Source organism: Ictidomys tridecemlineatus, chromosome 6 (genome assembly GCF_052094955.1).
Source record: "Ictidomys tridecemlineatus isolate mIctTri1 chromosome 6, mIctTri1.hap1, whole genome shotgun sequence".
In the NCBI taxonomy this organism is placed as follows: Eukaryota; Metazoa; Chordata; class Mammalia; order Rodentia; family Sciuridae; genus Ictidomys; species Ictidomys tridecemlineatus.
In genome coordinates, this window is record NC_135482.1 from 64,469,343 (window position 1) to 64,496,560 (window position 27,218).

The window sequence follows — 27,218 nt, forward strand, 5'->3', positions numbered from 1 at the left end:
CTCATGGAAGAATTTGAAGAAGAATACCTATTTGACTTAAGTTGGAAAAATATTCTTAAACAACAAAGACAAAAAAAAAAAAGACAAAAAGGCCAGAAATTGATGGATTATTTATCAGTGTGGCAAAATTTAGGAGGCATTAACAAACCTTGATATGAATGTGTGCAGAGACTGACCTCTTGTGCACATCAGGTGGAACTGTAAATGTCTTAACTATTCTGGGAAGTCCTCTGGAAATGCTTGGTGGAGTTACCTCTGTGTGTGTCCTGTGACCCCCAAGATTCGAGATATGTGTCTCCTAGATACGTCTCCTAGAAAAATGTTGCGTATGTTACCGCAGGAATATATGTAAGTGTTCATCAGCTCTGTCCTTTGATAACAAGGAAGTAGAAGCAACCCAGGTGCTTTTTTTTTCCCCCTGGGGATTGAACCCATGGCACTCTACCACTTTGCTACATCTCCAGTCCTTTTTTTAAAAAAATTATTTTGAGACAGGGTCTCACTAAGTTACTTAGGGCCTTGCTAAATTGCTGAGGCTGGCCTCAAATTTGCAATCCTCCTTCCTCAGCCTCCTGAGTTGCTGAAATTATGGGTATGCTCTACTGAGCCTGGCACCACCCAAGTTTTTTTGTTTGTTTTTTGTTTTTTGGTACCAGGAATTGAACTCAGGGACGCCCAACCACTGAGACACATCCCCAGTCCTACTTTGTATTTTATTAAAAGACAGGGTCTTGGGGCTGGGGTTATGGCCCAGAAGTAGAGCACTTGCCTTGCACGTGTGAGGCACTGGGTTTGATCCTCAGTACCACATAAAAATAAACAAATAAAACAAAGGTAAAAAAAAAATTAAAGACAGGGTCTTACTGAGTTTCTTAGAGCCACACTTTTGCTGTGGCTGGCTTTAAACTCTCAATCCTCCTTGTCTGGCCCAAGTGTTTTGACCAAGAGAAAAGGTACATAAATTAAGGGGATGCAGATTGAAAGAAATGCAGCAAAGAAAGGCTATAAACTAGCTGTACATAGTGTGTTTATATAAACACAAATGTTAAATGAAAAACGAAGGGGCTGGGGTTGTGGCTCAGTTGCAGAGTGCTTGCCTAGCATGTGCAAGGCCCTGGGTTTGATCCTCAGAATAAAAATAAAGGTATTGTGTCTAACTACAACTAAAAAATAAATATTTTTTTAAAAGAAAAGAAAAAAAAGGATATTTAAATCACAATTGTTATGGTTTAGATACATAGTGTCCCGAAAAAGCTCATGTATGAGACAATGCAAGAAGATTTAAAGGTGAAATGATTGGGTTATGAGAGCCTTAATCCAATCAGTGAAATAATCTCCTGATAGAAATTAACTGAGTGGTAATTGAAAGCAGATAGGATGTGGTTGGAGGAGGTGGGTCATTGGGGGCATGCCTTTGGGGTTTATATTTTATGGTGGTGGGAATAGACCTCTCTTTCTCTGCTTCTTGGTGGCCATGCCCTGACCTGCCTTCCTCTACCACACTGTTCCACCATGATGTGCTGCCTCACCTGGAGCCCTGAGGAATGGAACCGGCTATATTGAGATCTCTGAAATGGTGAGCCCCCAAACTTTTCCTCCTCTAATTGTTCTTGTCATGTTCTTTAGTCCTTTGGTCACAGCAGCAGAAATGCTATCAAAAACCAATAATATTATTTATGCATATTAAAAACAAATACACCAGCCAGGTGCAACAGCACACACCTGTAATTCCAGAGACTTCTGGGAGGCTAAGGCAGGAGGATTAAAAGTCTGGGGGTCAACCTTGGAAACTTAGTGAGACCCTCAGCAACTTAGTGAGTCCCTGTTTCAAAAACAAAAAGGACTGGGTTTGTGGCTCAGTAGTTAAGTCACCCTGGACAGAATAAAAAGAAATGCAAATAAAAATTCCTACTAAATACAGGAAAAAAAAAAACAAACTTACAGCTGGGTACGGTGGTGCATGCCTATAATCCCAGTGGCTTGGGAGGCTGAGACAGGTGGATGACAAGTTCAAAGCCAGCTTGAGCAAAAGTAAGGTACTAAGCAATTCAGTGAGACCCTGTCTGGTAGAAAACACAAAATAGGGCAGAGGATGTGGCTCAGTGGTTGAGTGCCTCTGAGTTCAATCCCTGGTATCCCACCCCCAAAACAAAAACAAAAACAAAAACAATTTACAATCTCCAATTTACACATGAGTTAGACAAACTATACTGGAGACTAGCCAGAACGCCCATATGATGGAGGTCACTGAAGCTATTTAAAGAAATAGGGGAAAATGGAGGGTCTTAGCATTGACAGAAACAGATAATATCAAGGGTTCACTCCCAGAAGGAAGGTATCCAACACATCGTGGGAACAGCTGAGAACTAATCTGAAACCTGGCAAATTAGCACAGGCAACAGGGCTTTGGAAATGTCTTGGTAAAATGTCTTTTTGGGGCTTTTTAACTGGGATTGAACCCAGGGGCATTTTACTACTAAGCTATGTACCAGTCCTTTTGATTTTTTATTTTGAAACAGGGTCTCACTAAATTGCTGAGGCTGTCCTCAAACTTACACTCCTCCCCTCTCATCCTCCCAAGATGCTGGGATTACAGGTGGGAACCACTGTGTCCAACAAGATATCTCTTTTGGGAAGTAAAACACTTTTTCCTGGTAATAAGTATCCCACTGGAAAAATAATAGGAGAACTAGAAGAAGTTTGATTACAAAACACACTGTAATTAAGAAAACTGGGGCTGGGAATGTGGCTCAGGCGGTAGTGTGCTCCTCTGGCATGCGTGCGGCCCGGGTTCGATCCTCAGCACCACATACCAACAAAGATGTTGTGTCCACCAAGAACTAAGAAATAAATATTAAAAATTCTCTCTCTCTCTCTCTCTCTCTCTCTCTCTCTCTCCTCTCTCACTCTCTCTTTAAAAAAAAAAAAAGAAAAAGAAAACTGTTCTTCACCTTAACAACAGAAGAGGGTGCTCTTGCATTGCAAAAACTGGAAAGACCCTCAGAATTGTCCCCATCTTCTCTAAAAGATTTATGATTTAAAAACTGGGCCAGAAACATCCAATATATTCAAACATGAATAACAAAACAACAAATATTCAGTATGCAAAGTTACTATGTGGAAAAAACCCTACATAAACAACAACTACAAATTACAATAGTTAGATAAAAGCATGAAAAAATGCTCTCCCAGGGAAAACAAGCCAGGTGCAGTGGTACGCGCCTATGATGCCATCAGCTAGGAGTCTGAGGCAGGAGGATCACAAGTTCAAGGCCAGCCTCAGCAACTTAGCAAGACCCTAAGCAACTCAGCAAGACTCTGTCTTGAGGGCTGGAGATGTGGCTCAAGCGGTAGCGTGCTCGTCTGGCATGCGTGCAGCCCGGGTTGGATCCTCAGCACCACATACAAAAAACAAGGATGTTGTGTCCGCCAATAACTAAAAAATAAATATTAAAAAAATTCTCTCTCTCTCTCTCTCTCTCTCTCTCTCCCCCCTCTATCACTCTCTCTTAAAAAAAAAAAAAGACTCTGTCTTGAAATAAAATTTCAAAAAGAACTGGGAATGTGGCTCAGTAATTAAGTGCTCCTGGATTCAATCCCTGGTTCCAAAAGGAAAAAAAAAAAAAAAAAGAAAAGAAAACAAGACAAGACTACCAGGTATGTAAGTGCAGCAGATGTTCTGATATGCTTCTCATATTCCCACTTCAGGACTGAAGCATTCATACTCCTAGTTGCTGATAATGTTGGCAACTGAATCCTTCTCTGGAATTTCTGTTAGCTAGAGAACCCCCTTATTCAAAGTCATATCCTTTCCTCAAAGGTCCACCTACAACAGTGACTGGCCCATGACAGGATACAGAAGCTTTTGCCTAAAGACCCTATACCTCTGAAGGGCCATCCCAACTCCAAAAGCTCCCCATCATATTGTCTGGATATGTGCTGGAACTGGCTCCTACTGGCCTATGAAAGCTGATATACTTTTAGGAATTTTATAAATAATTTGTTAAAAACACCCAATATTAAAACTTAAATCACAGAAACTTAAATTATATTGAAAATCAAGGTAATAAACATTCAATACTTCTTACTTCCTAGATATTTTACTACATTTGCTATTATCTATATTAGAGGTTATGTCTGTTTTATCTGATGGGTGCTACTGTATGTTTCTTCCCAGCTCCATGTGCAGCGATGTCATGTTGCTAGCTTAAAATTAGCCATGATAGAAGTATTTTACACTAGAAACTGTCAAATGTTACAGATCAAAGCCTTTCTCCAGCCCCCAACCTGATTGTTACACATTTACCAGCATGTCATAATTGTAGTTCAGCTTCTCCTCTGTTCAGTCTTCCTTCCTTTACTTTGTCACAAGTGTTGATCTTGAAGGTGCTCTCCAACAATTTTTGAGCATACACATCTATATATCAGAGTCTGTCACATGGTGTGTGACCTAAATCAAGAAAAAAGGAAGAGTTGGGACCAAATTCATAGTATATGAAAGTAAGAAACATCAAGTAAAATTAAACAAATTAAAAAGATCAAAAATAAAGTGATTTGGAAACCAGGCAAATAAGATCCAACATACATTGGATGTCTTAAAGAAGAAAACCAAAATAATAGAATAAAATGAATATTTAGGACTAGAATTCAAATTCAAACATGCATCAGGTATGGTGGTGCACACCTGTAATCCCAGTGGTTTGGAAGGCTGAGGCAAAAGGATGGCGAATTCAAAGTCATTCTCAGCAAATTAGTGAGGTCCTAAGCAACTAAGTGAGACCTTGTCTTAAAATAAAAAATAAAAAGGACTGGGGATGTGGTTCAGTGGTTAAGTGCTCATGGGTTCAATCCCTAGTACCAAAAAATAAAAATAAGGGCTGGGGTTGTAGCTCAGTGGTTGAGGGTTGAGCACTTGCCTCACATGCGTGAGGCACTGGGTTCGATCCTCAGCACCATATAAAGAAAGAAAGAAAGAAAGAAAGAAAAAGAAAAAGAAAATAAATTTAATCATGCTTTTCTTGGGGGGAAGAAAAGAAGAATTGAATCTATATATTGAAAAGGAACATGTAAACAGTAAATTCAGACTTGTCAACTCTTAGGTACATCCTAGAAAATTATTATATTTTAATTAAAAAATTACCTATGCTTCCTGGCAGAAAGACCAAGTCACTTCTTAAGGATAACAAACCAGTATGGAATTAGAGTTCTCAACAACATTTAAAGCCAGAAAATAATAAAGCAGCATCTATGGAACATAATCAAAGGGGGAAATATGCACCAAAGATCTTAAATGCCAATAAACTATCTTATAAATAGCAAGTCTATAGAAAAAAGTTCTCAGTATGCTAAGCATCAAAGACTATTATTCTCATGAGTCCTTCACAAGGATAAACTATACCTAAGAGAGGACTGATAAAACTTGAGCAGAGACTGGTGGTGAGCACTGAATATATTTTATTGTATATCTAAAACTAAAACAAAAGTGGAGACAATAGTGATAGGGCTCAGGACATGCTACTCCCAAATATGGCATCTTGGCATTTGAGAAAACAGCAGAGAAGGAGCAGGAGGAGGAGGAGGAGGAGGAGGAGGAGGAGGAGGAGGAGGAGGAGGAGGAGGAGGAAAGAAGATGAAGAAGGAGGAGGAAGAAGAGAAAGAGAAGGAAAAGAGAAGAAGAGCAGAGCAGAGCAGGATGGTCACCCTTATCTTCCCCTAATCCTTTATCCAGGAAGCAGTTCCAAAAGCCTTCATTTAAAAAATAGAATCCCTAGAGAAAATAGAAATAGAATGTAGAGAAAATACAAATAGAAATAGAGAAGTAGAATTCCTAGACTCCAAGGAAAGGAACATCCTTATCTTTGAAGACATAGGTACATAGAGAAGAATCTCAACAAACAGGTCTTGCTAAATTCCCCTCAGTTAATTCCCATTAGATCATAACCTTTGTCCTCTAATTATACTTCCCTATGACTCTCCACATTTCATTAAACTAAGCTTAAAAACATACAGGTTTCCCTTGGGTCTTCATTTATGAAGGTTACCATGTCACATAAAACTTATATGAAACAAATTTGTATGCCTTTTTCCTGTTTATTTTTATTTCAGGGCTCTCAGATGAAAAAATAAAATTTTACTCTCTTAAAATAGCATATAATAGTTTTTTATGCTGTCAATTTAGAAACAACTAAACAAAAAATGGGGAAGATAAGTAGAATTAGCTTACTGATTCTTTCATAGGTAAAAAATGGGGATAAAGAATGCCATTTAACATTTGCAGGCAAATGGATGGCATTAGAGCAGATTATGCTAAGTGAAGTTAGCCAATCCCTAAAAAATAAATGCCAAATGTCTTCTCTGATATAAGGGGGGTGACTCAAGATGGGATAAGGAGGAAGAGCATGAGAAGAAGACTACCACTGAATAGGGAAGAGAGGTGGGAGGGAAAAAGAGGGAGAAGGGGAGTTGCACGGAAGATGGAAGGAGAACCTCATTGTTATACAGAATACATATATGATGTTGTGATGAGAAAAAGAAAAATAAAGTGTGTAACATTAGATTGGATAGAGAGAAAGGAATGGGAGAGGAGGGGAGGAGTAGGGAGGATAGGAAGGGCAGCAGAATAGAATAGACAATATGATTGATGTATGTACATTCCATGTATGTATTATATGTCAAAATACATTCTGCTGTCATGTATGACTAAAAAAAATAAAAATAAATCGTATGGTAAAAAAAAATTAAAAAATAAAATAAAATTATTTTGGATACAAAAAAAAAAGAATGCCATTTAAGGGCCAGGGTTATGGCTCAGTGGTATGGCACTTGCCTAGCATGCATGAGGCCCTGGAACCACGTAAAAATAAAAAATAAAGGTATTATGTCCATCTATAACTAAAAAATATTTTTAAAAAATAATACCATTTAAATCCAACAATCTGAATATCTTAAACCAAACCATATTAAGAGGACAAGAATAAATATTAAGATAATAAATACTAACTAAAATTGGATGCTGGAGGGAACAGAAGGGAGAAGGAGGTTTCAAGTTCTTTGTTATTTCAAGTAAGAAACTAATAATCAATGTAAGAAAAAGAGGACCAAGATTTATATGACTGATGGTAAAAGGGTAATCATTACAATTAAAATATAAATTTCCCTAAATATTGAAACAAACACAGGTACAAATAAACAAAGAGAAAGCAAACAAATCTGAACAGTTTTCTGAAAGACTATCTATGTTGTTTTGTATGTATAAACATGACATAATTGAGACAAAACATAACAGTTGTACTAATCCATATTAATGGGCTTAAATCATCTATTAAAAGAAAAATATTTTTAAGTGATTCACGTAGTAAAACCCAACTTCGTTATATGAGCACCAAAATAAAGAGCAAAGATATAATGGGCAAATGCAAATTTTAAAAAGCAGAGATTATAATATGAATATCAAAGTAGAATTCAAGCAAAAAAAGCATTAAATAAGTCAAAGATGGATACAATATATTGTAGTGCTAAAGCTTACAACCCAGTAGAAGATTTAACAGGATCATCTACCCAAAAAAACAACACGGCAACTTTCATAACACAGAAACTATGTAAGAGTGGAAAAATAGAACCTTGCTAATAAGGACATTCTTATATAAATCTCAGTTAATTCCAAGGAAATAAAAACAAAAATTTGTGCTGGGGTTGTGGCTCAGCAGTAGAGACCTGGCCTAAAGTATGTGACGCCCTGGATTCAATCCTTAGTACACATAAAAATAAATAAATAAATAAAAGTATTGTGTCCAACTACAACTAAAAAAAAAATATTAAAAAATGCTAAAAATCTAGGCAAACTAAACAATATTAATTAGTTTATTTATAAGAAGGATAAAAGATTAATTTATAAATTCTTTTCTACAAAACATTACATGATGGTATATTTGTTATCTATTTTCACAGAACAAATCACTTCCAAAATTTAGTGGCTTAAAATAGTCCACTAATTCATCTCACAATTTCTTGTGAGTCAGGAGTTCAGTAGCAGCTTAGGTGGCTGGTTCTGGCTCAGGTTCTCTCTTGAGGTTGCAACCACCATGTTGGCCAGGGTTTACTGTCATCTGAAAGTCTGACAGGGGAGTGGGTAGGGGGGCTGAAGGATCTTTCCCAAATCAGCTCATGCACATGGCTTTTGGCTAGAAGCCATGTGGACCTCTCTATAGAGCTTTTTGAGTATCTTTATGGCTACCCCTTCAAAAGATAAGAATGAAACCACAATGCATATTTATGATCTAGTCTTAGAGGTGACTACTGTCATTTCTGTCACATTTTATTCATTAGAGGCAAGTCTGAAAGTTCCACCCATGTTAAGGGCAGGGGCCCCACCTTTTGAAGGAATGAATATCGAAGAATTTGTGAATTTTACTGATTGATTGATTGATTGAACTGGGGATTGAACCCAGGGCTTAGTGCATGCTAGGCAAACATTCTGTATTCTATATCACCAGTCTGTGATTATGCTTTAAAACCACCATAGAGGGCCCAGTGGTAGAGCACTTGCCTAGCATGTGCAAGGCTCTGGGTTTGATCCCCAATATTGCAATAAAATAAAACCACAGATAATATGCCAAAAGTTAAAAATTTGAATTTTTCTGATAAAAATTAATATTTGAGTATATAGTCGCTGATAATGACCAGAAAACAGGTTTTTCTTTTTTATTTTGAGACAATGTCTTGCTACATTTCTGAGGCTAAACCTCAAATTTGCGATCTTCCTGACTCAGCCTCCCAAATAGCTAAGATTAACCTGCAACCAGTCAGAAAATAGGTTTCTTAAATCATGAAAATACTTTCACATAAGAGCCTGATAACTGCATTTGGTAAGCCTGAAACACTAATGGTAATGCTCCAAAATTATCTGACTTGTTTGGAAGGCAAAGACCTTTAGAGGATAGTAAAATTCAGGGATTTGGATTTGGTCCTTCTTGGGTTTAAAGGGGCTTTGCCTTGATCCAAAGCCTCAAAGCACAGGACAGAATAAGAAGATAAGTAAAAAGTATTAAGTCTTTCTTGCATGTGTGTGATTATCACCAAGTAGCATAAAAGCTATGTGTAAGAAACTTATTATCTGTTCTCCTTTCTTTTCTAAGTTAGCTGCTCAATAAAGGAACTAACAGAAATCAAAGTTTCAAAATATGGTAGCCTTCATTTTAAGTACCAATTTATAATAACACAAGTGCTGAAACTAAATCCCTGTCTTCCAATTCTGCTATGTAAATAAGCTAACAGAATTTTATACTTATAATTATATTCACCTGCTATACAAAAAGCAAGGTTTTACAGATGCTGGCACTGTCTAATAATTTTTTAAAACTCCAAACAACCCTAAAACACAACACTATACTTCCCTTTAATTAATCAAATAAAAAATTTCCAATAAAAGGAGATAAATTGAGAACATCTGAGACCTTTTATAGAGCAAAGGATCTGTGAATGACTACGATAGAACTATTAGAGCTCAATTACCATGAACTTCCATCACATTTAAGTGATTAGAATAAACAGTTTGCCTTCCAGATGAGGTTGATTCCCATACAGATATGGTCTAAATGAGACTGCTTTTTCTCAACTCCTTAGGAAGACACTATACATATTAACTCCAAAATGCTTTACCAGGATCTAATGTTCCACACAATCCTCTCACTCACTGGACCTCATTCTGAGGTATTCTTTTAATATTAGGATCTTCAAAGCCATAATATGAGCAGTGAAGGGAAAAAGAAAAAGACAACATTTAGAGATTAAATAAATCTCAATACATATTTGAAGCTGGGCATGGTGGTGCATGCCTGTAATCCCAGTGGTTTGGGAAGTTGAGGCAGGAGGATTGCAAGTTAAAAGCCAGCCTCGGGCTGGGGATGTGGCTCAAGCGGTAGCGCGCTCGCCTGACATGCGTGCGGCCCGGGTTCGATCCTCAGCACCACATACCAACAAAGATGTTGTGTCCGCCGAGAACTAAACAATAAAACATTAAAGATTCTCTCTCTCTCTCTCTCCTCTCTCACTCTCTCTTTAAAAAAAAAAAAAAAAAAAAAAAAGCCAGCCTCAGCAACTTAGTAAGGCCCTAAGCAACTTGGTGAGACCCTATCTCAAAATAAAAAATAAAAAGGGCTAGGATGTGGTTAAGCACCCCTGGGTTCAATCCCTTGTAACAATTAATTAATTAATTAATTAATTAATAATAAATAAATAAATATTTGAATACATGTAAAATAATGTGCTAAGGACGGTTGATATGACAGTGAATCATCAGCTCTAAATCCTTCTATATACTGCATTGTAGTATTGTTTGTGTTAGGAATTAGCTGGGATTTATTTTGATGTGATATAGGGATAGTATTTCCTATTTTTCCAAATGAATAACCTATTTTCCCAACACCCATTATTTAATAACCCATTATATTTATCATGTCATATTTAATCATATATCAAATTAATCCTTATATGTGGGCATCTGTTTCTAGGCTCTACATTCTGTTTCTGATTTGCCTATCCTGATGCCAATATTATATTGCATAGTAATTATCATGACTTTTAAAATCAGCTTGTCGGTTTCCTAGAAAAATACAGTTGAGTGTTCAATTGTATTGCATTGAACTCACAGATCAATTAGGGAAATAAATTTTTTTATACTGAGTCCTCCTACACATAAATATATTTCTCCATCCATTTACATCTTTTCCAAGGTTTTTCAAGAAAACTTAACATTTTTCCTTATAAATATACATATTTGTTAGGTTTATTACTATTTATTTTTGTTATTGTAAATAACATTTAAAACTAAGTTTTCTCACCATTTGTGGCTGAACTATAGAAATAAATTTGATTTTGTATATTGACCTTTTCTTCTCTAGTGCTGGGATTGAACCCAAGCCTTTACCCATGCTAGGAAAGCACTCTACCATTCAGTTTCATCCCCAGCCTTCTTCATTTTATTTTGAGACAGCGTCTCACTAAGTAGGCAAGGCTGGCCTCAAACTTGCAATTCTCCTGCCTCAGCTCCCAAAGTAACTGGGATTACAGGTGTGTCACTGCATCATGCTCAATTTATGGTTATATACTTATACACAGTTATATACTTTGGAGTTTCCTATGAAGAAAAGTATATTAACTGTCAATGTTTCTTTTTCAGTTTTTATATCTTTTGTCTTGATTTACTAGACTGTATAGACTTTTTGTAAAATGCTGAATAGAAATAGTAATAATAGATATCCCTATCTTCTTCCTGGTTTTAGTGAGAACTGTATAAAGTCTTAATGTTGGGAAGTTTCTTTTCTGGTTTGTGGTTTGTCAAGAGTTTTTTTTTTTTTTTTTTTAATAGAATGCCTTTAATTTTGTTTATTTTCTTATGTGGTGCTGGGGATCGAACCCAGTGCCTCACACATGCTAGGCAAGCGCTCTGCCACTGAGCTACAGCCCCAGCCCTGTTAAGGGCTCTTATCATGAATGACTGACTACTGAATATAAGCCTATCAAGATGATGGTAGTTTTCCTCTAATCTATTAATAATGAAGAACCTACATTGATTTTTAAAAATTTTTATAATGTTATACTACCCTTGCATTCCTGGAATAAATTCAACTAGATCATGCAAATTATACTGGATTCAGTTTACTAACAATTTACTTAGACTTCTATTTATTTAATCTACGATAATGAATGAGATTGACCTTTGATTTCCCTCTGCTTATCTGGTTTTGGGATCAAAATTATCACTTTGGAGATATTTTCACTTTCTGGAAAAGTTTACTAAAATTTAAATCTGATTTTTAAAAAATTGAAAGAACACCTAACTAAAGCCACATAGGTCAGGTGCTTTAACTATAGACTTTCTTTAATGGCCCTTTCAGAAACAAATAGAATATCTATCTAACAATGGTTTCATCGATAAAAACATTTATTTCTCCTAATAAAAATTATCCCAGAAAGAGTGTTAATGCCCGAGTATTCTTACTCTTTTTTTTTTTTTTTTTGGTCATTTTGTTAATCTGTTCTTTTTAGATATACAAGACAGTAGAGTGTATTTTGACATATTACACATACATGGAGTATACTTATTCTAATTAGGATTCCAGTGTTTTTACTCTTGATGGTGTTGCATCTGCATGATACTGTAACAGAAAGTAGAAAGTCTGTACTATATATCTAAGCAGGCTCAAATTTATGCAGGAACAAAAAGGCAGATAAAGAATGAACTTTTTGGCCGGGGGAAGTGGCACAGGCCTGTAATCCCAGTGGCTTGGGAGGCTAAGGCAGAAGAATCTCAAATTCAAAGCCAGCCTCAGCAAAAGTCAGGCCCTAAACATCAATGAAACCCTATCTCTAAATAAAATACAAAATAAGGCTGGGCATATGGCTCAGTGGAGTGCCCCTGAGTTCAACCCCCAGTAACCCTTCTCCCAAAAAAGAATGAACTTTTGGCCAGATGCATGCCCCTAATCCCAGAGGCTCAGCAGGCTGAGGCAGAAGGATTGGAGTTCAAAGCTAGCCTCAGCAATTTATGGAGGCCCTAAGCAACTTAGTGAGGCTCTGTCTCAAAATAAAACATAAAAATGAGTTGAGGATGAGGCTCAGTGGTTAAGTGTCCCTGGGTTCAATTCCTACTACTGGAAAAAAAAAAAAAAAAACATAACTTTTGGAAATTAATCGGTGAATGAAATATTAATAGGCATTGTATAGTATAAATTGGACATACATATCTATGAACATATTTATATATAGAATCAGAGAAAGAATTATTGGTATTTTTATGCTTGAGATAGGTCCAAAGCACTGTACAACAGTTTCTGAACAGATAAAAAACAGAATTAGAGTGCTTGGGTTGTGACTCAGTGGTGGAGCATTTGCCTAACACAGGTGAGGCCCTGGGTTCAATCCTCAGCATCACATAAAAAACAATAATAATATATAAAGTTTAATTTCTTAAAAAAAAAAGCAGAATTAGAAACCATTCTAATCCTAGCTTGTCTTCCTTGTAATGTAAGCACAAGGTACAAATCTTGTACCTTTTATATTTTTATATTCTAAGGGAATAAATAGTATATAGTATATAAGCAGTATATATAGAACAAAAGGTTTCATCTTCAGCTGGGTATAGTGGCACACACCTGTAATCTCAGCAGTTTGGGAAGAAGATGAGACAGAGGGATCATGAGTTCAAAGCCAGCTTCTGCAAAAAAAAAAAAAAAAAAGCGAAGCACTAAGCAACTTAGTGAGGCCCTGACTCTAAATAAAATACAAAATAGGGCTGGGGATGTGGCTAGGTGGTCAAGTCCCCCGAGTTCAAGCCCTGGTACTACAATAAATAAATAAAAATTTAAAAATTAAAACATTTAATCTTCATTTTGTTCTTCAGTAGAATGGAAATAGTGATACAAATAAAAGGTAATATTCCTAGTCTGAGACTATTTTATTTTGGCCCATATTTTGAAAATAAAAATTGACAGGGCTGGGGCTGTATTTCAGTGCAGAGCGAGCACTTGCCTAGCATATATGAGGCACTGGGTTAGATCCTTAGCACCACAAAAAAATAAAATAAAAATAAATAAACAAATATTTTTAAAAGGCATTCTGTCCATATACAACTACAAAAAGATTTAAGAAAAAAATTGACAAATTTTCTGCATGATCCTAAAAGTACATTTAGCCATGCACATTTAGCCATGTATTCCTGTAATCTCAGAGACTAGGGAGGCTGAGGCAGGTGGACTGCAAGTTCAAAGCCAGCCTCAGCAACTTAGTGAGAGAATGTCTCAAAATATAAAAAAAGGGCTGGGGCTGGGGCTTAGTAGTTAAGCACTCCTGGGTTCAATCCCCAGTACCAAAAAAACGTACATTCAGATATTGACACATGTAAGTAGGTATCTGTTGTTTGCTAACAGGAATGTCAAAGATCTTCCCAAAAAATAGCTGGGGCATTTTGAAATTTTTTCCTTCCTTTTGGAATAAGATTGTGAAAGGGCAAAAGTGTGTTGGGAAGATGAGAGGAGGAACCAGAAGCAACTTAAACTAGGCGGTACCATTGTCTCATTCACAGAATACAAGTGGGAGGAGGTGAAGAGGGCCAGAATCTGGTAATTTAAGGTGACAGACACTAATAAATAAGTGTCTTTGAATTTAAAAGCTGAAGCAAGAGAGGACATAATTAAATTACATGAGGACAAAGAGGGATAGAGAAAGACTAAAAGGTGCTCTCAGGTCAGCCTTCCACTACAGGTGGGTACTGTTCTCAGAGAGTTCCCTAGAGAGTCTTCTACCATCAAGTGACATTTGAGGTATTAAACATGTGAGATACGATTGGACATCTTGAGCATATGATCCTTAAGGGGCTGACAGTGCACCCTTCCTGCTGAACTAGTTTCTTATCCTAGAGTCTGATCCCTGAGCTCAGGTGTGCTCCTGTTCTCCAGCACTTTTCGAAGTTCTATCATTCTGTTACTAAAAAGAATGAAGAAGAACTATCAGCTTCTGCTTCCGGGCATGCAATTTATCTCCAGAAAATTTCTTAGTCTGGGAGAAATGAGAAAGAAATATGTATTTATCAAGTGTGTACTATATGTTAAGCAGAGTACTAGGTGTCATTGAATTTAATCTTCATGATAACACTGTCACCCAAGTATTTTTATTGCAAAGAAAGAAACTGAGGCTTAGAGAAGCCAAGAAACTTGCCCTCTTATTCATGGTTAAGATGGGCTGGGGTTGTGGTTTAGAGTACCCATGAGGCACTGGATTCGATCCTCAGAACCATTTTATAAAAATAAAATAAAGATACTGTGTCTACCTATAACTAAAAAATGTTTAAAAAAAAAAGTCAAAGAGATTGAAATGCAAGTGAATTCTGACTTGAAAGCCTCAACTTATTCTACCAGAGTAAGGGTTCCCTCCCCAGTAAGTGTTCAAGCCTGGATGTTTGCTTCCTTCTTAGTAATATACTTGTCTCCCTTGCTCGGTATCATTTCCACAACAGAGTTTTTACTGAAAAAATTAAACATTATTCATATTCCAAATCTGACAAAATCACAAAGGTTTATGACCTGCAGAAATATTAGTCAACATGTTTAAAATTTTAACAGACTAAAAGGAAGTACGCTAAACTTGCCAACAATAAGTTTTTAAAAAAGAAAATTGACTTCCTCCTTCATTTATTGGAATTGCTTGGAAACAGTAGTCCGGAAATCCCCTTCCTTGATTTGTGGTAGTTATGTGGCTAACTTGTTCCCAAAGAAGAGAATTTATTGTGCTTCATCATTTCAAACTTTCAATATTTTTTCATTCTTACTAAATAGAACATAGTTTATATTATTTTAAAAGTTTCCATAGGACAAGAATGTATTTTAGTCCCTTTTCTATATCCTGAGAAAAATGAAGCTACAAGCAAAGAATACCTAATTACTATTTTTTTTGTGTGTATATACTAGGGATTGAACCTGGGGACCTTTACCACTGAACTAAGTCCATAGCCTATTATTATTATTATTATTATTATTATTATTATTATTATTATTATTTTGAGGCAAGGTGTTGCTAAATTGCTAAGGGTGTCCTCAATTTGTGATCCTCCTGCCTCAGCCTCCTAAGTTACTGGGATTATAGGCATGTACTACAAAGCTCAGCCCTAATTACTTCTTACACCTGCTATATTTACTACAATGATAACTTATCCTAGAAATTATAGAAAGATACTTTTACTACACACATATTTCTAATTAGTGCAATAAATGTTAAGAATGCAAATTATTCATTCAATTTCAGTCATACAAATTCAGCCCTTTTTCATAACATTCAATAATAACCTATGTTTTCCAACCAAAGTAAAATAAATTACTTTCATTACTAAAAGGTTGACATATACACATAGTTAAATGAATAGAATAGGATGTCCAAAAATAGACCCACACAAATGTATTTAATTTTCAACAAAGGACCCAATGTAATTCAATGGAGGAATGTATAGCCTTTTTAACAAATGGTGTTCAAACAACTGGATATCCACATTAAAAAAACCTTGATTCTTACCTCATACCATCTGTCAAAAAATTAACTTGCATCAGGCAAGGGAGCACATGCTTGTAATCCCAATTACTTGAGAGGCTGAGGCAGGAGGAGCTCAAGTTCAAGGCCAGCCTTCAGCAATTTAGCAAGACTCTCAAAATTAAAAAATAAAAAGGGTTGGGGATATAGTAAAGTGGCAAAGTGCCTCTGGGTTGAAACCCTAGTACTAAAAATAAATATATAAATAAAATAACTTGAAGTGGAAACAGACCTATATTGAAGAGATAAAACTTTATAAAACTTCTAAAACTATAAAACATTACAAAATCTTTGAGACGTTTGTTTAGACAAAGATTTCTTAGATAGGATGCAAAAGGCACCAGCCATAAAAGAAAAAATTAATAAATTGTGCTTCAATTTATAAACAATTTTTACAACTCTATAATAAGGCAAATAACCCAATTAATAATGGGCAAAAATGTGAACAGATACTTCACTAGAGAAGATATATGAAAGGAAAATAAACACCTAGAAAGATGTACATTATTAGTTACTAGAGAAATGCAAATTAACCACAAAGACATATCACAGCACCTTCTAGAATAGCTAAAATTTCAAAATCCAGCAATATCAAGTACAGTGCAAGATGAGGATCAACTAGAACTCTCATACAATACTGGTGAGAATGCAAAAATTGTACTTCCACTTTGGAAAAGTTTAGCAGATTTTTTTAATTAAAAAATTTGTTTAGTTGTAGATAGACACAATAATTTTTTAAAAAATTATTTGTATGTGGTGTTGAGGCAAGTGCTCTACTGAGATACAAACCTAGCCCTGGCAGATTTTCTAAAAGTTAAATGTAAATACCTGAGGAATTCTACTCATAAGTATTTATTCATTCATTTATTTTTTTAAAGATATTTTTTAGTGTTGATGGACCTTTACTTTTTAATATTTGTATATAGTGCTGAGAATCAAACCCAGTGCCTCATGCATGCTAGGCAAATGCTTTACCACTGAGCCACAACCCCAGCCCCTCTACTTGTAAGTATTTAGCCCAGAGAAATGAAAACTTTTGTCCTTAGGTAAGACTGTTAGGCAAATGGTCATACCAGTCTAATTCAGAAGTTCCCAAACTAGAAACAACCTAAATACCTACCAACTGGTGGGTTAATAAATTGTGCTATGTCCATACAATGGAATATACTACTTAGTATTAAAAAGGAATGAACTACTGATACATGCAATAACATGGATATTCTCCCAAAACATTTTGCTAAGTGAAAAAAGTCAGAGCCAGGCACAATAGATTACATATATTTTCTACATCATATACAATCAAAAAATGGAAAGTTATGATCCATGTATATATGATAGGTCAAAATAGATTCTACTGTCATGTATAACTAAAAAGAACAAATAAAAGATAAAAATAATTTAAAAAGATTACATATATTTATATGAAAGTTGGGTGTATTGGATATAGGCCTGTAGTCCCAGTGCTAGGGAGACTGAGGCAGGAAGATGGCTTGAGCTCAGAATTTGGAGACCACCCTGGGCAACACTACAAAACTCAATTTCAAAATAAAACAAAACAAGACATAAACCAAGAAACAAAAATATTTATGATATTCAGGCAAAATCAAAATGATAATGACAGAAACCATATGCGTATTACAGTGTTGGGAGAAGAGAGTTATGGCAAAGGAGCACAAAGAATAGTCTGAGAATGACAGAACTGTATCTAAATTGTGCTGGTGTTTCAATGTTGCGTACATTGTCAAAGGTATAAAAAACACATAAAAATTTATTACTGAAAATTGATGAATCTTTTTTTTTAATTTATTTTTTAGTTGTAGTTAGACACAATACCTTTATTTTATTTATTTTTATGTGGTACTGAGGATAGAACCCAGAGCCTCATACATGCTAGGTAAGCACTCTACCTCTGAGCCACAACTCCAGCCCCGAAAATTGATCAGTAATGTACATAGAACACATTCAAGAGAGTTGATTTTTATTTTTTATTTTTTGTAGTACAGGGGATTTAATTGAGGGTGCTCTACTATTGAGCCACACCCATCTTAGTTCTAATTTTATTTTGAGACAGGGTCTCACTAAGTTGCCCAGGCTGGCCTTGAACTTGAGATCCTCCTGCCTCAGTCTCTCCAGTCATTGGGATTATAGATGTGCAGTACCAAACCAGCTAAGAAAACTGATTTAAAAAATTGCTCTTCTTACTTCATAACAGAAATTTAGGTTAGACATGAGAAAGAGATTTCTGATCATGTGGCATTTTTACATATTTCTTTTCATGGATTTTTCTTTTTTTCTTTGTGGTACAGGGGATGGAACTCAGGATGTCAAGAACATGGGGTGAGGGCCGGGCAGGGTGGTGCATGCCTATAATTCCAGTGACTCAGGAGGCTGAGACAGGAGGATCGCAAGTTCAAAGCCAGCCTCAGCAAAAGTGAGGCACTAAGCAACTCAGTGAGACTTTGTCTCTAAATAAAATACAAAAAATAGGTCTGGGATGTGGTTCTGTGGTTAAGTGGCCCTGAGTTTAATTCCCAGTACCATTAAAAAAAAAAAAAAAAAAGACAGGGTCTCACTAAATTACCAAGATTGACCTTGAATTTGCAATCCTCCTGCTTCAGCCTCCCAAATTGCTGGGATTACAGGTGTGTGCCACAGGTGTGTGCCACCCAGCAGAGATTCATGCTTTCTAATACTAATTTTAAGTTTTCTATAGCTTTTGTGGAACTTTGGTTAATTTATATACTTTCTGAATATTAGTTGATCTTGACTGCAATGCAGTTGAAAGTAATGAAAATTCTTGAAGAAAATCCATCATTAGAGCAAGTCTTGGATGTTAGATGGTCTCTTTACCATACAGGAATAAAAAGAATGAGAAAAATGCATGTGTGATGCGAGTTACAAATGCTACACAACAGTGGCAGTTCATAAACTACATGCTACTGAGCTTAACCCCAATGTCTTGCCAGTTTTAGTCATTTCAAGTTTTTAACTACAGTTTGTAATTCAGTTCCATTTTTTTGGATTAAAAATAGAAAGAATTTTATCCAGAATTTTAAAAATTCTTGACTTGTTTCATTTTAGAGACTGAATTTAAATTGATAGTGCCAAATGATGACATTAGAAAAACTTCTAACAAATTTGTAGCCATTCCCATCTTCTTTCCCACTTATCATACAAGCACCATTAGAACAAAATGAAATTAAGTTCACTTTCAAATATTCATTGTTAAAGCCACAATCATTTAAACTAGATAATAACATATTTGAAATACACTCTTCTTGTGGCTGACACCAGATATTTTATTTATTTTTTTTAAACATTTATTTTTTAGTTTCAGGAGGACACAGTATCTTTATTTTATTTTTATATAGTGCTGAGGATCAAACCCAGTGCCTCATGCATGCTAGGTGAGCACTCTGCCACTGAGCCACAAATCTCAGCCCCACACCAGATCTTTTAAAGCAATCTGATTTAACTGTATACTAAAGGTAAATCACCAGGTGTTTTTCTTCCAAAATATAGATGCCTCATCAATTATGGTGATTATCTGGCATTTTCTTCTAATATTCTTAAGTATCTTCACATAATTTCTTTTGTAATATGTTCTGCTATTCTTGTTGCACTGAATTGTTTATGTGAACAACTGTCTATTTACTCCATTTTTTCTCTTTTAATTCTATTGCTCCCTTATCAAATAAAGGTCTAAAGGTCTATTTATTGTGTTTTACCAAATTATAGAGTATTAAAATTTTCCATGCTGGGCCTGGTGGCACATGCATGTAATCCCAGCAACTTGGGAGGCTGGGGCAGGAGGATCACGAGTTCAAAACCAGCCTCAGCAGATTACCGAGGCACTTAGCAGCTCAATGAGACCCTGTCTCTAAATAAAATATTAAAAAGGGCTCGCGGGGGGGGGGGGGGGGGCGTTGGGATTGTGGCTCAGTGGTAGAGTGCTTGCCTAGCACATTCAAGGTCCTGGGTTTGATCCTCAGCACCACATAAAAATAAATAAATTGTACTTAGGTTCAATCTCTGGATCAAAAAAAAAAAAAAAGAAAGAAAGAAAATTTTCCATAGTATTTTATTTTTTTGTTTATATACTAATAGAAAATCAAGACATTAGTTGGTTCTTTTAACAAATATTGAATTTTAATACAGTCTTTAGAAACATTATGGTATTTTTAAAAATTATTATTTATTTATTTATTGATGGTACTGGGAATTGAACCCAGAGATGCTCTACCACTAAGCTACATCCCGAGATTTTTTTATTTTTTATTTTGAGAAAGGGTTTTGCTAAGTTGCTGAGGCTAGTCTTGAATTTGAGATCCTTCAGCATTGCTGGGATTACAGGTGTGTGCCAGCATTGCTGGGATTGCAGTTGTGTGCCACCATTCCCAGTTAATAAACACTTTTTCATTGCAACAATCTGGAAATACAAGGCTATTTTTTCCCTGTCCTGGGTATTGACCCCAAAGCCTCCTGCATGCTAGGCAAGTGCTCCACCACTGAGCAACCTCCCTAGGCCCTTTTATAAAAAATTTTCAAACAAGCTCTTACAAAGTTGCCCAAACTGGACTTGAACTTATGTTGGTACTTTCACTGTACAGTGGTCCAAAGAGGTTTCCAGAAGAAAAGGAACCTCTACTTGAACCTTCCAGGTTCTGTCACAGGAAAGAATTTAAGGAAGACTCAGATATGAGAAACAGAACAAGAGATTTATTTTAAAGGGGAAAGTACACACTCGAAAATAGGAGTGCAGGCACTCAGAAAATTTAGCTGTCTTGTTCTGAGTCTTTAATTATTATTATTTTATTTCTTTTTAGTTGTTGATGAACCTTTAATTAATTTATTTTATTTTATATGGAGTGCTAAGATTCAAATCCAGTGCCTCACACATGCTAGGTAAGTGCTCTACCACTGAGTCACAACCCCAGCCCCTTGTTCTGAGGTTTTAACATTTATAGAGGGATAGGAGCTAAAGAGTTGAACTACAGGTGGAGTCAGGACAGTGTTACACAATTTTGTGCCAGTTTTTCTCGCACTCATGCATTGCCCTGGCATGTTCTAATCATGCTACTTCCTAAATAACATGTCTTATTAGCATCTTAAATCTCCACCCAGGGGCATTACTATTATAGTGTATTGTCATTATAATGAGGCTACAGGTCATTTCCTGGCCACCAAAGTCTTTAAGGTACATCCTCCCTAAAGATGCCTCCAGATGCCTTCTTGGTTATCTTGTGGATTGGTTGCTTTCTCATCAGCCATTCAGCAAGTGGCCAGCAAGGATACAGGCTAGGTTGCTCATGATCTATTTGTTGTGCATTCCAGCAGTTTATGAGCATTTCTCTTTTGAGATTCTGTATTCTCTCTGCATCCTTAAATTCCTATCTTGGGATTATAGGAATGTCCTATTTTTGTTTGTTTCTTTTTGTGATAATGGAGATTGAACCCAGGGGTGCTCTATCACTGAGCTACATCCCCAGGCAACTTTTTAAAAATTTTTGAAAGAGGGTCTTACTAAGTTGCCCAGGCTGGCCTTAAACTTGAGATCTTCCTGCCTCAGTCTCAAGAGTTGCTGGAATAATACCTGTGCACCACATCACTTGGCCTTGTGCCTGTTTTTACTTTGAACATGATTTCTTCAATGAGTGGTCATTCATCAATTTTGAAATTTGTTCCCATTATCTTAGACACCCTATAATTTCCATCTGTTTTTTCTTCTCAGGTTTAAAAATCATTCTGTTACTTCTAAACCCGATTTCATTTCTATTCTTGTTTTATGTGCTAAACCGTAAAGTTCATTGGGCTTAATACTCTTAACACTGTAGACCCATTTGAAGATTGTTCTGATTGTCACAAATCATGGTGCCTGAAAACATTTTTAAACTGACTGTCTTAAAAAATGAAAGTTCTGGGCTGGAGATGTGGCTCAGGTGGTAGAGCATTTGCCTAGCATGTGTGAGGCATTGGGTTTGATTCTCAGCATTACATAAAAATAAAATAAAGATATTCTGTCCTCCTAAAACTAAAAAATAAATACTTTTTAAAAATGAAAGTTCTCTAAAAACAAAACAGGAACAATTTTATGACTAATTCTGATCAAAATAACTGTAGTTCCTTGGAAATGCTATACTCTTTGTATTTTCCATCATTAGTGCAGTTTGAATGAATGTGTATAGTTCAGAGGTCTTTGTGTTCACATTTTGCAACTAGGTAAATGATCATATTATTTGAGCTTGAATTCATTTTTATTGATTGATTGGTACTGGAGATTGAACCCAGAGGGGTTTAACCACTGGACCACATCCCCAGCCCCTTTTAATATTTTGTTTAGTTTTTATTTAGAGACAAGTTCTCACTGAGTTGCTCAACGCCTCTCTAAGTTACTGAGGCTGGCTTTGAACTTGCCATCCTTCTGCCTCAGCTTCCCAAGTTGCTGAGATTACAGGCATGCGCCTGGCTTGAATTCATTTTTAATTTAATTTATTTTATACAATGTGTAGACAGTTCTCTGTTCTCTGCATTTAGAAGTATATGCACTATGAATCTATTAATTCTGTAATTTTTGCAACTTTATGTAATTTTATGATGTAATTTTTGTAATTTTATGATATAACTCTATCCTATACCTAAAACATTTAAAATAAACCCTTTATGTGCAAAAAAAAAAAATCAGTCTATTCTGGAATGGATCAGAATTTGAAAAGCAGTTTTGTGCTACATTAGGAAAATTTATAATACCACTTGGGGACTAATGTCAAATTTTTGTTACTGATTTTAATATGATTTTCAAAAGAACATGAATTTTCATTTGCTTTTGAGTCTATACCTATATCTTCATTATGACTTATTATTTCCATTCTTTTGAAATTTTTTTAAAGTTATCAATGGATCTTTATTTATTTATATGTACTGCTGAGAATGGAATCCAGTGTTTCACACATGCTGGCAAGAGTTCTACCACTGAGCCACAACCCCACCTCATGATTTATTATTTCTTGAAAACCAGCTTCAATAATTCCTTTTCCAACAATATTTCACAAGATCAGACTATTAATAAATGCTTGATTTATTCCTGAGAGTTCTGAACAGAGTTGGAAAGAGATATGCACAACATCATATAGTATTTTCACCACAGAGATACAATGGACAAATAACCTCAAGAGCAGAATTAGCAAAATGAAGTAAAACACCCCAGATAGCAAGTGATGAGGTTAGACTATTTATAACCCTTAACATAATTTAATTATGAGCTTATATAATTTGATTGTTAGTAGTGGTTGTGGTTAATAACTGACTCACAAAAATACCTGAAAATGTAGTAATCAGCCTTGTAAATGTAAAAGCTCACTGAAGTGTATTACTAGCTCGATTTTCAAAAAGAGGCTTTGGAAAGACAAGCAATTTGTCTGGTTGATAAGTGGCTGAGTCAAGGTAAAAATACTGGTCCAAAACCCTGACCCAAGTTAGGTTTCTTAGTCTTCTTAGTGGAGAATATGAGCCCTATTGGCTTGATTTAAAACAAAAAAAAAGTTTTTTGGAGATATATACTGAAGGAATTTCATATTTTCATATGATAGAAAATGCATGGCGGGGGGAATGAACTCAGGGATACCTTACCAAAGAGCCACAACTCCAATCCTTTATATTTTTTGAGATAGAGTCTCACTAAGTTGCCGAGGTTCTGACTTGCAATCTTGTTGCCTCAGTCTCCTCAGTAGCTAGGATTACAGGCATGTGCCATCATGCCAGGTGAGAATGCGTTTTTCTGGAGTACCATCCTATGTTGATATCACATGCTCTTTAACATTCCCATGATAGGGCCAGGTGCAATGTCATATGCCTGTAATCCCAGCAACTGGGGAGGCTGAGGCAGAAGAATCAAAAGTTTGTTGACAGCCTGGGAGATTTAGGGAGACTGAGGATGTAGTCCAGTGGTAAAGTGCGCCTGGGTACCATCCCTAGTACCACCAAAAAACATTCCTGTTTGGACTGGGTATATAGCTAAGCAATAAAGCAGTTGCCTAGAGTGCTGGCAAAAGGCCCTGGGGTTTTGAGTTTCAATTACAAAAATATGTGTGTGTGTGTGTGTTATAAGTGTGTGTGAAAGAACACCATCAAATGGCATCATGCAGCTGTGCGAAACGGGTACAAAAATTTGGAGGAAGGATGGCCATACACACATTCCCAAGTTACCTGGCAGTTTTGCTAGAGAGTCTTCATGCTTGATACCATTAAAGCAAAATAAGTAGTAGGTCATTAGCCTGGGGTTATTTGTACCCAGAAAACCCTCCTGATAAACTGATGAACTTTGAATACAGCATCAGCCATGCATAGGTAGTCAACCAGTCAACTGGTTATACAACTAGGGATCTCCCATGTGACTATATCCAAATAAAGCAAAGCCAAGCTGTATCCATTAATTAATTTCTTTACTTCCCTGTTCAGCCTATACTTCTTGCTACCCAAACTGCTGGAAAAGATTGCTGAATATTCCCCTTCTGGTTTTGGGTGCAGCCCTATTCAAGAAACTTTTAATGCTCAAATGAACTGTTAAAAAGTTTGTCTAAATTTTTTCTTTTAAACACACCTATCCAGAAATCAGTCTAGGCTAGAAATATGAAGAAAGAGGGGAATAGCTGCTTGTCTTCTTCATCATCTGCTATTGAAAATTGCTCTTCTCCTTAAACATTTTCATTAACTACTTTAGGGAAGTATAAATATCATGTTTACCACCACTAGCACCCACCCACGTGCACACACTTTTTTTTTTCTTTGCTGTATCTGGGACTCTAGGATGGAACTATATGCTCAGCCCCTCACCCCTTTTTATTTTGAGATAGGGTCTTGCAAAGTTGCCCACGCTGGCCTCAAACTTGTGATCCTCCTGCCTCAGTCTCCCCAGTAATTGGGATTACATCCATTCTGCCTGGCTACCACTAGTCCCTTCTAATATTTATCAAACTGCATGCATTTCAAAAAGTTTCATAAAACTTATGGTCTGAAACCATATCTGAATAGGAAAGAATACTATCAAATGGCATCATGCAGCTGTGCAAAAAATTTGGAGGAAGGATGGCCAAAATGCTAGGCCTTGTGGGGAGCTCGAAATCCTTTCCATAGTTCCTATTCTGTACAGGAAAAAAACAAACAAACAGAGCTGTAGGAGAACTTGGACATTATCTACTCTTGTCCCACCCTTTCATTCAAGAGGAAGTGAAGCGAATTAATTCAAGTCAAGTGGTTTAGCCAGGATAAATTTATAGCTCTTTCCACTACACACTGCAGCCTCCTCTAAAACTCCCTCCCTGTACAGAACTTACCCTGATAGTACCAGGAACCTAGTTGGCCTACAGCTGAATTTAGGCCAGATCTCTGAGTGGCTCCTGACTCAAAATGCGGTAACCTTGTGTGAGAGGGGTTAAGGCCAAAGTGGAGAAATAGAGTTCAAGTTCGGCCGCATTCCAGGATGAGGAGCGTGAAGAGACAACTGAGGCCGGAGCGAGGGAGCCACGCCCCCCCGTACGCTAGCAAAGCGAGCAGCCTAGAGCAGCCGCGAGCTCGGAGCACGCAGCCGGCGGCGCGCACGCTCGCCCCGAGGCCGTACGGGAGGTGGGCCGGCGTGCGCGTCCCCGCAGAGTGGGCAGGGCCCGAGGCGTGGCTCTGTGCAGGACCGGGGCGGGGCCGCAAGAGCTCTAGGTGCAGCAGCTTGGTCGCGACAGGTGCGCGAGGCAGAGCGCCAGGGACCGGTGGCAGGACAGCGCAGCGCTGAGAAAAGACGGCTTTTAGCCAGGTAAGGGCCTTCTCTTTCCACAACCAACTCGAGAGTGCTCGGAGACCCTGACTTCGCTCCACACCCTCTTTCTCCCGCGACTTTTGAGGCAGTCGGGGGAGTACTGGGAACGTGAGCTCCTCCCCTTCGAGGTAGAGTTCGAGGAGTCACAGATCCTCTGCTGTTATCTCACTTCTGGGCACCGCGCTAGGGGTGGGAGTGATTGTGTAGGGCTGAGCCTTTGCTGCCGGAGAGCGGGAGCTCGTAGGACACCCCTCGTCTTGCACTGGGAACACTCCTTTCCAAGTCGATACTTTTTTGGTGAAGTGGAGGAAAGTGTCAGTTCATCACAAGTCAAAATACCCTCCCTGGGAAATATTCTAACATTCAACTGCTCCTTTTTCAACCATTCCCGCTCTCTTCGGTTTTTCTTCCCTTCTTATTCCTCGTTTTTAAAAAGTGTATATATAGAGTAAGAAAGAGTTTTTTTTTTAATACTTATAGAACAACACATAATGTGTACTAGAAATAATTAGGAACTTAATTCCAACTGAACGCTGTTTAAGACACTTATATTCCTTTGAGGTATGTTGAGAATATAGCAGTCCTTGCAGCTGATTTATCGTCCTCAAATCGCTACGTGTACATATGCTAGCATCCGTCACCTATATATGTAGGTGTTAATATAAGGTAACTGTACATTCTGGCTGTGCGTTCTAAAGTTTGACGTTGTAGGTTCCAGGAGCGAACCATCTGGCACCCTTCCTAGCTTCCTTATTGCTGCTCACAACACCACTGATCCCAGCGAGAGATATTTGAACTACTATTGTTGTGCATTTAATTCTAGCTTTCAAAAATCTTCTTAATTCAGATGGTTCAATTGACTTGACTTTTCAAGTTAGCCAAAGGCCTTTTGGGAGTTACCAGTTGTTAAGACCATGCCCCATTTGGGGAGAGATCTTACTTTTGCTGTTTAAGTGGTTGAAAGGGATGCTTTTTATCCCCTAATCCTATTCACAAATGATAAATATTTCAGGAGCCACGAAATTACAGTTTCTTCTGAGGTCTCTATAGTTACAAAAGAAGATGACAAAAATTTTCTAAGTTTCTGTGGACTGATAGCCTAGATGAAGGATGCTCATGGTTCAAGTAGATCTTCCAAAAGTTATGAAGTTGGCAGAAGAGAAAAAAAAATTTAAAGTGTGTATATATAGAAAGAGAATTTTTTTACACTTACAGGACAACATGTAATACGTACGAGGTAATTAGGAATTTACTTCTTTTTTGGACAAAGAATTTATTGTGTCAATTCTGTGGAATCAAAGTTCCAGTCATCTCTACCCTAAAAAAGCTTAAAATCAAATGG

At 36.8% G+C, this 27,218-nt stretch overlaps 1 protein-coding gene and 1 long non-coding RNA gene across 2 annotated transcripts in view; one reads left to right on the forward strand and one right to left on the reverse strand.

Moving 5' to 3' along the window:
* Positions 1 to 1,948: 1,948 nt before the first annotated feature.
* LOC144364838 (uncharacterized) lies at positions 1,949 to 25,774 on the reverse strand. The gene is made up of 3 exons (XR_013422923.1): positions 25,404 to 25,774; positions 4,307 to 4,450; positions 1,949 to 2,063 (listed from the first exon to the last, which is right to left on the reverse strand). It is a non-coding gene; the product is annotated as an uncharacterized LOC144364838 (long non-coding RNA).
* Lima1 (LIM domain and actin binding 1) overlaps positions 25,715 to 27,218 on the forward strand; it is a 93,845-nt gene continuing 92,341 nt past the window's right edge. The window contains exon 1 of the mRNA XM_078014705.1: positions 25,715 to 25,873. The gene's annotated coding sequence lies outside the window, so the exon portion shown is untranslated. The remainder of the gene's footprint in view (positions 25,874 to 27,218) is intronic.